The sequence below is a fragment of the Ovis canadensis genome, chromosome 11 (assembly GCF_042477335.2).
Source record: "Ovis canadensis isolate MfBH-ARS-UI-01 breed Bighorn chromosome 11, ARS-UI_OviCan_v2, whole genome shotgun sequence".
Classification (NCBI taxonomy): domain Eukaryota; kingdom Metazoa; phylum Chordata; class Mammalia; order Artiodactyla; family Bovidae; genus Ovis; species Ovis canadensis.
In genome coordinates this window covers 68,648,203-68,662,499 of record NC_091255.1, presented here as the reverse complement: position 1 = coordinate 68,662,499, position 14,297 = coordinate 68,648,203, and the positions used below count along the sequence as shown (strand labels likewise).

The 14,297-nt window shown below is 45.0% G+C and overlaps 1 long non-coding RNA gene across 1 annotated transcript; it reads right to left on the bottom strand.

Annotated features, from left to right (window-relative positions):
- Positions 1-2,109: 2,109 nt before the first annotated feature.
- LOC138414566 (uncharacterized) lies at positions 2,110-14,053 on the bottom strand. The gene is made up of 4 exons (XR_011246891.1): positions 13,861-14,053; positions 12,225-12,911; positions 9,748-9,862; positions 2,110-2,364 (listed from the first exon to the last, which is right to left on the bottom strand). It is a non-coding gene; the product is annotated as an uncharacterized lncRNA (long non-coding RNA).
- Positions 14,054-14,297: the final 244 nt, after the last annotated feature.

Genomic DNA, 14,297 nt, shown 5'->3' with positions numbered 1-14,297 from the left:
GACTGATCCAGGGATTGAGCCTGGTTCTCCTGCATTGCAGGTAGGCTCTTTACCATCTGAGCCACTGGGGATGTCCCAAGCTGGACATAAGGCTCAGTTCTAAATCTCAGTCTAAGGCAAGTTTCACGCAACTCCTCCTGTTCCTCTACGTGAATCATCCATGGTCTAGCCGTTCCATTCAGTTTCTGGGGTTCCTCTGGCAACCATCTATAAACTTATCTCTCTAGCTTTAGTTGCCTCTTTATTTCTGGAACCTGAGAATTTCCCTTTCTTTCATTTGGATTCAGCTATATGATTAATCAGCAATTTTATTGTAGGGAGGAGAGAGTTCCTCACTACATTTGAACCTAACGTTGCCATTCGAGTTTATTATTCTTGAAGGCATGTAGAGGGTGTGTTTTATTTATATCTTTATTCTTTATAGTACTTAGCTCATGGTTGTAAAACTCCATTAGTGCTTAATAAAAATAAGCAGGATGGATTTTAAAGTGGGTGAAAGCAGAGGACTATCATACAGTTAAACGAGAGAAGGCTTTAGTGCTTTAAAAGACGAATTCTGTCTCTCCATCTCCAGGGGTTGTGAGAATGAGGTGGGGGAGAGGAGTTGGCAAAAGGTCTTGCCTTCCTCACTCATGTATCAACAGTCTCGTGTAGCGCTTCATTTCCAAAAGAAAAACGTCCCATGCTGGTTGCTGTCCACAGAAATTCTGCCAACATCCTGGTGGTTGCTGGTTTGTAATTTTATGGGTTTCCAGAGGATCAAACACTGTATTATTATGTTTGGCTACTAACTTGGGTCAGCAGTTCAAAAGGAGAAGAGGAGGGGAATGAAGTAGGTGGAAGGGGGCGCGGGGATCATACAGGAGCCCATGCGTTTAGTTGTATTGAATGTACTGAGAGTAAAGCCCAATCCTTACTGAAACAGTTAATTTTGTTTCAGCAGATGATGATGGTAATGGTTCAAAGCTCTGTTTCACGAGAACTAAAGATGTGGTGATTATGCACCCATTTTAATTTTGCCTAAAGAATAAATTAATAGGTTGTTTGCTCCATGTATAGTCTTCCCTTTACAAAGTGCTGAAATGGAAGATTTCCTATCAACAATGACAACAACAAATATGTGATTAAACATTCCCTGAGTCCCAAATCCCTCTTCCTTCAAAATAAATTTATTTACCTTAATATAATTTGTAGGAATATTTATATGAAATATTATATTTTTTGACCTTTAAAAATAATGTTTAATATTAAGAAATGCTCAAAATAACCAGTATTCAGTTCTGAAACAATGTGTATATTTTCTTAGAAAATGAAGCTCAAATTAATAACTTAAGTAACTCTGAACTTAGCGTGTTGTTAATGAAATCTGCATGTCCAGTAATTTGTTTAGTGTCAGAAAAGAATTAACATATGTCTAACACTTATAGCAAGTGTAGCTTCCTTATAGGCCCCAGAAGGAATTATGTTTGACTTTGCTGTAGTTTATTTGCCTTGGATCCAGAAGGGACTGAGAGAGAAATGGGTAAAACTATCTTGTTTGACGTAAGACAAACTATTCCTGTATCTGTGGCTTTTCTTTCCTGCTACATCCTCAAAATAATTGCTTTGTATTGTTAACTCCGTGATTGGCTGGCTACCTACAACCAAGAGGGGTGGGATGCAGGTTGGAGTTGGGAGGGAGGTGCAAAAGGGAGGGGACATACGTATGCTTAAGGCTGATTCGTCTTGATGTATGGCAGAAGCCAGCACAGTGTTGTAAATCAATTATTCTCCAATTAAAAATAAATAAATTACAAAAACCAAAAGGAATAGGAGAGAATTGTCTACGGACATTACAAAAAGCATCAGGAAGGGATAGATCGAGAGTTTGGGACTGACATATATGCAGTACTATATTTAAAATAGGGAACCAACAAGGACCTACTGCATAGCACAGGGGTCTCTGCTCAATATTCTGTAATAACTAAGATGGAGAAAGAATTTGTAAAAGAATATGCATAGATATATATATACACACACGTATACCTGAGTCACTTTGCAATACACCTGAAACTAACTCAACATTGTAAATCAAACATAGTCCAATACAAAATAAATTTAACAGGAAAGCATCATAGTACAACTCTTTATTATCGTTACCTATGATAAAAGTGCATATATATATACATATATTTTATTCATTTATCAATTTATCCACTGCTTTCAATGTTCCATTATTCTTTCCTCATTCCAGTATTTATGAACCACTGATCTTGTGTTTTGCGCGCTGGGACTACAGTCATGATCAGTGAAACAAGATCTTCGCTCTGGAGGAGACGTTCCGGCCTGGAGGCACCATAAACAAGAACACAAATAATGCAAGGGCTGTGGATAAAACAGTGGAAAGGGATAGAGTGACTGGCTTGTATTGGACAGGCTGTGCAGGACAGTATGGCCAGAGATGGCCTTTCTCAGAAGATACTGTGTATACCAGTGTCTGCCAGGTGGAAAGAGCTGGTGTGAGCCTGGAGAGTAGCCATTGGCTGCGATGCCCGGGCCAGGCCCTCTGCGAGTGGGGCTCCAGGCCCTAGTGTGCTTCCGTGTGCATGCTAAGTTGCTCAGTCGTGTCCAACCCTTTGTGATCCTATGGACTGTAGCCTGCTGGGTTCCTCTGTCCATGGGATTCTCCAGGCAAGAATACTGGAGCGGGTTGCCATTTCCTTCTCCAGGGGATCTTCCCAACCCAGGGATCAAACCGGAGGCCCCTACGTCTCCTGTATTGGCAGGTGGGTTCTTTACCACTAGCGCCACCTGGGAAGCCCTAGACCCCCATCTAAATACTTGAAAGTTATAAATCAAGCTCACAAGCCATAATATAATATTTTATACAACCTTGACAAATAAGCCTCCCTAACAACCTGGAAGGCTTGCTTTGTATTTAAAATATCGTGGACTTTCTGGCATTCTTCCCTGGCACATGGAAGCTTGGGGAGAGCCAACCCCATTCCCGGCATGTTCCTCCTTATCTTCTCACCTGTGGCCCCCTCCCCAATCCCAGGAGCCCCCACACTCACCTGTGGACCCCTCAGGCCATGCATCCAAGCTCTGTCTACACCCCCACCGTCTGCCATCATCTGATCACTCCTTGAGCCAGGAGAGTACACGTCAATATTGTCAACCAACCTAACTTTACTGAGAGTCTCTCCCACAGCAAGAAATTATGGCTCTAATGCTTGTAAGCCGTGACTGTGATTGGGATGTGTCAGAAAAAAGCAGAAAGTTCAGGGTAGGCAGTGAACATTCCCCCAGCGTTCAGTTCAGTTCAGTTCATTTCAGTCACTCAGTCATGTCCAACTCCTTGTGACCCCATGAATCGCAGCACGCCAGGCCTCCCTGTCCATCACCAACTCCCGGAGTTCACCCCAGACTCACGTCCATCGAGTCCGTGATGCCATCCAGCCATCTCATCCTCAGTCGTCCCCTTCTTCTCCTGCCCCCAATCCCTCCCAGCATCAGAGTCTTTTCCAGTGAGTCAACTCTTTGCATGAGGTGGCCAAAGTACTGGAGCTTCAGCTTTAGCATCAGTCCTTCCAAAGAAATCCCAGGGCTGATCTCCTTCGGAATGGACTGGTTGGATCTCCTTGCTGTCCAAGGGACTCTCAAGGGTCTTCTCCAACAACACAGTTCAAACGCATCAATTCTTCAGCGCTCAGCCTTCTTCACAGTCCAACTCTCACATCCATACATGACCACAGGAAAAACCATAGCCTTGACTACACAGACCTTAGTTGGCGAAGTAAAGTCTCTGCTTTTGAATACACTATCTAGGTTGGTCATAACTTTTCTTCCAAGGAGTAAGCGTCTTTTAATTTCATGGCTGCAATCACCATCTGCAGTGATTTTGGAGCTCAAAAAAATAAAGTCTGACACTGTTTCCCCTGTTTCCCTATCTATTTCCCATGAAGTGATGGGACTGGATGCCATGATCTTCGTTTTCTGAATGTTGAGCTTTAAGCCAACTTTTTCACTCTCCTCTTTCACTTTCATCAAGAGGCTTTTTAGCTCCTCTTCACTTTCTGCCATAAGGGTGGTGTCATCTGCATATGTGAGGTTATTGATATTTCTCCCGGCAATCTTGATTCCAGCTTGTGTTTCTTCCAGTCCAGCGTTTCTCATGATGTACTCTGCATAGAAGTTAAACAAGCAGGGTGACAATATACAGCCTTGATGTACTCCTTTTCCTATTTGGAACCAGTCTGTTGTTCCATGTCCAGTTCTAACTCTTTCTTCCTGACCTGCATACAGATTTCTCAAGAGGCAGGTTAGGTGGTCTGGTATTCCTATCTCTTTAAGAATTTTCCACAGTTTATTGGGATCCACATAGTCAAAGGCTTTGGCATAGTCAATAGAGCAGAAATAGATGTTTTTCTGGAACTCTCTTGCTTTTTCCATGATCCAGCAGATGTTGGCAATTTGATCTCTGGTTCCTCTGCCTTTTCTAAAACCAGCTTGAACATCAGGGAGTTCACGGTTCACATATTGCTGAAGCCTGGCCTGGAGAATTTTGAGCATTACTTGACTAGCATGTGAGATGAGTGCAATTGTACGGTAGTTTGAACATTCTTTGGCGTTGCCTTCTTTTGGAATTGGAATGAAAACTGACCTTTGCCAGTCCTGTGGCCACTGCTGAGTTTTCCAAATTTACTGGCATATTGAGTGCAGCACTTTCACAGCATCATCTTCCAGGATTTGAAACAGCTCAACTGGAATTCCATCACCTCCACTAGCTTTGTTCATAGTGATGCTTTCTTAAGCCCACTTGACTTCACATTCTAGGATGTCTGGCTCTAGATTAGTGATCACACCATCATGATTATCTGGGTCGTGAAGATCTTTTTTGTACAGTAAGGTATTGAGCATGATCTGCTGTTCTCCACATCTGTTTGTCTCGTATGGACATTTCCATGTGTTACAAAGATGCTTGAGGACTTCAAGGCATACTTTCCAATCAAACGCCTGGTATCATTCATCCCTGCTCCACCATCCTGGAAAGAAAGACCCGCAACTCCAACAGCAGCTCCCTGGAGAAAGGAGAACCAGCTGTGGTTTATGGGTAAGCGAATGAAGCTCAGCGTTCAGTGGGTGGCAGAGTAGAAAAGGGTTAGGAGCATGGAGACTGATTTGGGTCCTTAGTGTCCCGTATGTTGGTTGTGTGGCTTTAGATGCGTTCATATCTTTACCTTTAGTTCCATCTAAGATATCCTCTAGTCAATGGTGGTAATGACAGTATCATCACCCAGCATCATGGACGGAACGTGAACGAGCTGACATATACAGTGCATTTAACAGAAGGCCTTGCCCATCATTTATGGTCAAGAAACTTTGATTTGTTTTCACTATTACTTCAACTACAGGACAGCTACTTTTGCTATGATTATTTACTCAGGGCTGTGTGTGTTGCGTGTGCTAAGTCACTCAGTCCTGCCCAACTCTTTGTGACCCCATGAACTATCACCCTCCAGGCTCCTCTGTCCATGGGATTGTCCAGGCAAGAATGCTGGAGCGGGTTGCCAGGCCCTCCTCCGGGGGCTTTTCCTGACCCAGGCATCGAACCCGCATCTCTTATGTCTCCTGACTTGGCAGGCGGGTTGTTTACCACCAGCACCACCAGGGAAGCCCATTACCCAGGGTTACGTTAAGCAATTGAGAGAACTTAAATATAGGTTTTCTGATTCAAAGACTTGTGCCCTGGAAAGCCTTCAGCTATGCTGATTTCATAAAAAAATAAACATAAAGCATAAAACAAGAAAAGCCAACAGCACCATGCCTTGCAGACACCCACCATCATCCAAAATCACAGTGCGAAAGGGGCTGAGGTCAGGGCAGCGGCATCTCGTTGTCTTGTAAAGGCAGAGCCATTTCCTTTCCTGTATGATCACACTCACTGTGGTGCTGGCCCCGGACCAGCAGCTGGAGGAAGCTCTTGACTGTTCACACAAATGGAGTGTGACAGCTTGGAAAATGTAGAACAATGGGCCGCTCAACCTAATTACAGCTTGGCTTTTGGCTTTAGGGCTGGAGGTTCTGAGTGTCTCTCTGCCCTTCTCTGCCCGCCCCCTCTCTTTTCTCCTCTGTCTCTGTCTCCCTCTGTCTCTCTCTGTGTGTCTCTCCCTCACATGCACACAGAGGCACAGACACACACACAAAGACACACAGGCACACGTTAGACGTGTGCAGTTTCCCTGTGTTCACCTCTTTGCTCTTGGACTCGCCTTGTTGCCCTTCAACGATAGTAGATAACTATTCCTAATCAAAAGCTATACGCAAAATGCCAAGGTCACCTTAAACATCCTGCCGTGTTACACATGGCATGCAGTCAGGGAAGGTTCAGTGAGTTAGCGAATGGTACTGAGGTTGTTTTCCAGAAGAAAATATTTTGTCCTCAAGCTTTGTTACCCGGACTTTGTTCTGCTTCTTGGAAATCTTCTATCTGTGGTAAGAACTTTGAGTTCAGGAGAATGGGGGTCAAATTCTAGCTTTCCACAAGGGATTTCTGCAAGGTTCAATCTCTCTGACAAGGTTAATCATAATAAGAACACTGTTATTATTCTAGCAGGTTCAGCCTCTCTAAACCTGTCCTGTGCTATAAGGTAGACTCTCATAAAGAACTACCTTTGTCATTGTTAATATTCATTATTATGATTATTCCTTGAAATTAGGGCTGAGAGATTCTATGAAGTGTGTAGTGGCCCTTTTCAACCACTCAGAAGGAAAATGTTTGACCAAAAACATCTTAAAGAGCATGTTGTTTGTTGAGGTTTCTTAGGGAAAAAAGGCTGAGGCTCTGTGGGGTGGTTCCTTTGGGGAAGTCATCTCAGACATGAGGAGGGGTGGACTAGAGAAGGTGAAGCAAGGTGGGTGGGGAAATGGCATTGTCTCATGCTTTGTTGGCTGAGTAGTAGTCCATTGTATATGGATACCACGCCTTTCATATCCATTCCTCTGCTGATGGACATTTAGGTTGCTTCCCTGTCTTGGCTACTGTAAACAGTCTGCCATGAACGCTGGGGTGCACATATCTTTTCCAAGTATAGTTTTCTCCAGATATATGCCCAGGCCCGGGATTGCTGGGTCATATGGCAGCTCTATTTTCAGTCTTTTAAGGAACATCTGTACGTTCTCTAGGTGGTTGTGCCAATTTCTGTACCCAGCAGCACTGTAGGAGGGTTCCTTTCTCTCTACACCCTGGAGAGCCACACCCTCTCCAGCAGAGAGTCGGGCACGACTGAGCGGCTCACACGTCCATATACATGGTCTACTAAAATAACAGTGTCTCTCCTGTATCCCCTTTCTGTCTACCCGCCCAGTCCCCAACCAACTGACCCCTTCCTGTGCCTGTTCCCCAGGCCCAAGTACAAGGGAAAGTGGTTCATCTGTATGGCTGACAAGTGACTTGTACCCAAAAAGATTTTTCTCTGTAGTTCTGTTTACTAGAAGTGCTATTAAAAGCAACGTGATAGAGCCAACACAACTGGTTGCAATCAAGAGCAGTTAAATAAAGGAATCTTCTAAAAAAAGCATCAAGGGAGGACTCAATAGTTTGCTAGGATGAGGTACACTTAAAAATATTTTGTGTGTGTTTTTCTCCATGTTAAAGTGCTCCTCATTTCAAAGGGAATGTCTTCTGTAGCTCTTTGGTAATGTCTTCTGGTAAGCACAAACCGGACCAACCAGCAAATTAACAAGGATGATATAAGTCTGTCCAGGAACAGTTTTTTTCCCTTTCAGACATTTTTGTCAAACAAATGTTTCATTTTTAGAATAATCTTAGATTTTGGAGAAGGTAGGACGGACGGTCTCCAGGCACGGCACTCCCAGTTGTCCTCCTCTTTTAACACCTTCCACTTGCGTGTCTGTTTGTCACAATTAATGAAGCAACATTGCTACTTTATTATTAACTGAAGTCGATACTTTACTCAGGGGTCTTCAGCTTTTCCCTAGAGTCCTTTTTTATTCCAGGATCCCATCAGGAGACCACATTACATTTAGCCATCGTGTCTTGCGAGGCAACTCTTGAGTGTGCCACTTCGTAGCATCCTTTCTCATCCTGAGTAGCCCTTTAGGGCAGAGCGCCAATGATGGCTATGGATGGGGACGCGTGACTTTGCCTTCTGTGTATCCATAGGAAGTGCTACATCATGGGGATTCCCTGAGCATCAGGACCGTTGAACCAGAGACTATAATCTCATAATGATGCATGAGGTTCCTTGACACACGAAGACGTGGAGTGGCTTCATTTTTTAATGTTTTTAAAGATTTTTTTTTAACGTGGACCATTTTAATAAGCCTTTATTTAGTTTGTCAGAATATTTCTTCTGTTTTCTGTTTTCTGTTTTGGTTTTGAACCCCACCCAATGCACTGGAAGGTGGATTCATAACCACTGGACCACAGAGAAGTCCCTCAGTGGCTTTGGAGTCTGGTCCCAGCCTTCCTTTTCGGCCCTATGTCTTTTTGCCCCCACCCTTTTCTCGCATCCTGAGACTCAGATGTTCATGTTCGTCCCCATTCTGTGCATCCTTGACTCAGCGCTGGACTCCTCCTGACAAGCCCGTTTGGAGGGTCTTCCCCTCACCTCAGCACCTGTTAACAGCACTCCAATGTTCACGGTTACCCCCTCTTATGAGCCTTCCTCACAGGCAGTCAACTTCCCTGTTGACTCAGCTCAGCACAGACCGTTTCCGGTTACCTGTTCATTCTGTGTGCGTGCATGCTCGTCTGACTCCTTTGTGACCCCCATGGACCGTAGCCCGCCAGGCCCCCCTGTCCATGGGATTCTCCAGGCAAAAATCCTGGAGCGGGTTGCCATTTCCTTCTCCAGGGGATCTTCCTGACTCGGGGATTGAACCCGCCTCTCCTGAGGGTCCTGCATGGCAGGCTGGCTCTTGATCACTGAGCCGCCTGGGTCTCCCACTTGTTCGGTCTAGACGCACGCGGGTAATGACAGTGCTCAGAACTTTTCATCCTGTGCAGGCGCTTTCCACACGTTGCCTTGTTTAATCTTGGCGACAGCCTTGGGAGGAGGTTCTGCAAAGTGACCTCACCCTACAGAAGATGAGGAGGCGCAGCATGCTTTTCCCCGTCCCGGGCCTCCTGAGTGGGAGAGTGGCGCCTGGAGACTCAGTCTCCCCTGCTCCTGATGAAGGCTGAGGCTGGGGCCTTATTCTTCTCGTTTCTGATTGAAGCACCACTTTTCTTGCCGAAGCCCGTGGCTCCCCGTCCCACGATCGCCTGTGAGCTGCTTATACCTGGGGTCCAGTTTATTCACGTCTTCATTCACAGGGTGCTCAGTTCCATACCTTACTCATGGAAGGCATTCACTAAGAGCTTATTGAACCAGATTTCTTATATTAAAAACAAAGACGAAAACAAACCTGTCCTCTGAGCTTGAACCCAGCAGCTCTGAACGTGAGCTGGAAGACATCTCATGGGAGGAGAAGAGCTAAAAATCCCTTCCCATTAAAGGGCCGATCCAAACTACCAGTGGACAGTCTCCAGGGTCTCTGGCTGCCCCAGGCTCCAGGGCTGAGGCCTGACTGAGAAAACATGCCCCGTCCAGGGACCATCCTTTGCCCACACTGGGAAAATGACAAGACGGGGTAGAATGCACTTTGCTCTGCAACTCAACAGACCTGGTGTCCAGCCTGCCAGACACTAACTCCGTGACCTCCTGGGAGTTTCCGAACCCCTCGGGGATCCAGCTTCCTCACCTGTAAAATGCGGGGGAAGGACCCCGGCCAAACTCAGAGGACCCCGCCAGCTCTCACATCCTGTGATTTTAGGTGCAGTTATGCAGGTCCTGGAAGCTGGGCTCATCCACACAGCCTTTTGGAAAAAAGGAAAGGAAAAAGGAAAAGAAAAACACTTCCATAAAAGTATTTATAGCACAGCCAGTGACTATGAATCATGGCATAATTAATTCTCTCTTATGCAGCTGCCTCGCTTTCTGTCTTGGTGGGGTCATTCGCGAGCCCACCCCAGGAGCAGCTTCATTGACAGACATAGCATCTTCCTTGTCATCTCTCCTGGAGTAAGTTCAGAGCCCAGACTGAGTTTCTGCCAGTGCCAGATTTCTGTAACTGCATGATTCTAATCTCCTCTGACTAACTGACAGACCTAGTTCCCAAAGGATGGAAGATAACTGTGATCTAGCTTGACTTCAACAAAGTTTGGAATTAACTTCCTCACATCAGTTTTGTTCATCAGTTTTGAGGATTGAGTGCTTTGCTGTTTAATTATGATTTGTCTAGAAAACTTGACCATGGGCTGGTTTGAGATTGCTCTGTTCCCATCCAGTAAAGTAAAATGTTAGCCGCTCAGTCTTGTCTGACTCTTTGTGACCCTATGGACTGTAGCCCTCTAGGCTCCTCTGTCCATGAGATCGTCCAGGCAAGAATACTAGAGTGGGTTGCCATTTCCTTCTCCAGGAAATCTTCCCAACCCAGGGATCAAACCAGACTTCTACCTTGCAGGCAGATTCTTTACTGTCTGAGCCACCAGGGAAGCCTGATTCTGTAGTGAAGAGATAATAAAAACCCTTTTCTGCAAATGGGTTCGACCCTCCCTGTCTTAAATCTGATTCTTCCTGGCACAGCTTTCCAATAACTTGTCTCCTCCCAGAAGAATTGTTTTCTCTAATCTCAGATCCCATCCCAGAATTCTTAAAATGGCATTTAGGGAACTGCCTGCAAGTTTTCCAGCTTCCCAGGTGGCTCAGTAGTAAAGAATCCACCTGCCCAGTGCAGGAGACATGGGTTCAATCTCTGGATCAGGAAGATCCCCTGGAGAAGGAAATGGCAACCCACTCCAGTATTCTTGCCTGGGAAACCCCATGGAGAGGTCTAGCGGTTTCCAGTTCATGGGGTCACAAAGAGTTGGACATGGCTGAGTGACTGGGCACGCATGCCGCAAGTTTTCTTGCTTGATATCATTTTTGATTAAAATTTTCAAGCTTTGTTTTTATCTGCTACCCATCTACTCCCACTGTTGAGTGGAGGAGCCACCATTTCAGTTCCGTTGTCTCTGGATTAAATTTAGCCTGAAGCGAATAGCAGTTGATTTTATGTTGACAAACTCTTCAGAACAGCCAGAGACAGGAAAATGGCAGGCCTGCCCAGCAGAAACACAGGAGCTTTCGCTTCCCTTTTATTCCGTCTCTTGTCTTACTTGAATTTTGATAGGAGCCGGGTGAATAAAAGGTAATAGGACCACAGCTCAGATCCCTTCTCTGACCTGGAGCAAGGCAGTTTACCTACCTGGTGTCCATTTCCTTGCATGCAGAATCAAGAACCTGGCTGGATGACTTCTAAGGCTTTTTTTTTTTTTTAAAGCTATTGTTCAATGTAAAGAATCAGGGAGCAGTCTGGGTTAACCCATTTTTATCTGTCCAAGTTCATTTGTTTCTTAAAATGGTAAACGTTCCAGAGCCATTTTAAAGCTTTTGCTTTTTAATCAAAAATCTTATTTTTCAGTAATGTGCTTTTGACGTACCCCTCCAGGGGAATGCTATATAAAATATACGACCACAGGGGTGGTGAATTTATCAGCTAGAAACAACATCATCCTTTTATCACCTGAGGTAGTAATGGAACATTATATGCTGCACTAAACGTCTAGACATTTCGGGATCACTCAGAAAATAATCGGCCTGCCATAAATGTTCCTGGGGAAGATAGCAGTGAGCCAGACAAGAAGTGCAATTCTTGGCAGAAATAACTGCTTTTCTAAAAGCAAGGTCCTTACCATCCACTTGACCCCAAATGGAACAGATTTAAAAACACTCAAGGATTTCCAGCTTAATCTGCCTGTTCACTGCCTTCAACCAATTCTGAGTCCTTAGCTTGCCCTTTGGAGAGCTGTGTCTTTGAATTCTATTTTTAATTTGTAAGCAGATAAAGCAGGAGATGCAGGTTCTATCCTTAGGTCAGGAGGATCCCCTGGAGGAGAAAATGGCAACCCTCTCCAGTATTCTTGCCTGATAAGAATACTGTCCCAGGGACAGAGGCGGCTGGTGGGCTACAGTCCATGGGGTCCCAAAGAGTCTGACATAACTGAGCAACAACAACAAGAGAGAGAGAGATTCCTGCAGAAATGATACGGGAGCTCTTTCTTGTTTCAGTGATGGTCACTTTCATGAGAAAAAAACATAATCTTTTTTACTTTACATCATATGAAGTCCATTACATACATTTATAGAGAAACTTTGAGCCTCCATATGACAGCAGTTTAAGACTGGATCTTCTGAATTAACTGCAACTTTGTTTTGTATTCTTCAGAGGGTGTCTCCTCATCTGTAGCCAATCTGATGTCATAACACCGCTCAACACTGACGCCTGTAGAACATTGGAGAGAAGGCTGCAGGGTGCCCAGATGCTGTGTGTAGAATTACAGAGGAGCTGTTGGCATATGAGCATCCTTGCTGTCCCACTCAGCAGCTCAGCCCTCAGGGCCCTGTGTCAGGACCTGTGATGGCAGAGGGCTGGTGGGTCTCCATCTAGTCTGGGCAACTGTATTTTCCAAGCTTAGCATCTGATTCTCTGACAGGCAGCTGAACGTCAGAAGACAGTCCTGACAAGGTTTTGCCATGCAACTTTGCCCTCCTAGTATCCTTAGCACAGTGAGAGAAGAAATCTGTGAGGGAAGAGCTGTGTTCAATGCGGCAATTTCTGGTTTCTGTTCACTACAGAAGTGAACCTCAAGTAGGACTCATTTCGCAACAAGATAAGCATTAATTTCAGGTTGGGTTTGCCTCGTATGCTGGCTGACTCCAGCTTTTAGTCTCATGCAGTCGCTGTGATCTAAAGGGGAGACGTGACTGTTTTTCATCCGGGATGTGCTGCTGGCTCCTGTTGTCTTTCTCGAATGTATACTTTGTCTGTTTGGAGCAGGAGAAAATGAGAACAAAAACAGAGGAGAAATAGGGATGGATTTCCTTGTCTCGAAATCAAACCAAAACAAAAAGCTTCTAATTCCGAAATTAAACATGTCGAGTAAAACAACCTCTTCCTCTGCAGGACAGACACACGTGATTGGAAGCTGAACAGAACCATTCTCACGCTGTGTGCGGCCCCTGATAGAGAAGATGGACTTTGCCCCATTTATATCCCATCATTCTTTGAATTGGAGAAGGCAATGGCACCCCACTCCAATGCTCTTGCCTGGAAAATGCCATGGATGGAGGAGCCTGGTGGGCTGCAGTCCATGGGGTCACTAAGAGTCAGACACGACTGAGCAACTTCAATTTGACTCTTCACTTTCATGCATTGGAGAAGGAAATGGCAATCCACTCCAGTATTCTTGCCTAGAGAATCCCAGGGATGGGGGGTGGGGGGTGGTGGGCTGCTGTCTATGGGGTCATGACTGAAGCAACTTAGCAGCAGCAGCAGCAGCAGCATTCTTTGAAATAATGCTTTTAGGTCTGTCTTTAATTTTATTAACCTCACATTGCTTTAAATGGTGCTTATTTTCAGTGGATTCCCTTTATTAAGTCAGAGCTTCATGAGGGACCATTCTCTAGAGGAAAGTGAAAGTTGCTCAGTCATGTCAGACTCTTTGCGACCCCATGCATGGACTATACAGTCCATGGAATTCCCCAGGCCAGAATACTGGAGTGGGTAGCCTTTCTCTTTTTCAGGGGATCTTCCCAACCCAGGGATCAAACCCAGGTCTCCTGCATTGAAGGCAGATTCTTTATCTGCTGAGCCACAAGGGAACCCCAGGAACACTGGAGTGGGTAGCCTATCCCATCTTCAGAGGATCTTCCCAACCCAGGAATCAAACCAGGTCTCCTTCATTGCAGGGAGATTCTTTACCAACTGACTTACCAGGGAAGCCCTTCTCTAGAGGAAAGTGAAAGTGAAGTTGCTCAATTGTGTCCGACTCTTTGCGACCCCATCGACTGTAGCCGGCCAGGCTCCTCTGTCCATGGAATTTTCCAGGCAAGAGTAATGGAGTGGGTTGCCATTTCCTTCTGCAAAGGAGAAGGAAAAAATTCTTCCTTCTCTAGAGGAAAACAGTAGCAAATACTGCTGAAACCTGTATATTATAAGTGAGATCACGTGACTTGCTTGCAAACACTCAGGGCAAAAGGAAATTCCCCCTTTTTTTTAATTAACAGAGGACTGCCCAACTGAGTAATAAAAGCATGATAGAAAGAATCATCAGGATTTTTCTAATCCATCCCCTCATTCTAAACAAGGTTAGAAGCATCTAAACATTCTTAGAGTGATTAAAATCTCCCCTGTATCAAATCTTTCAAGGA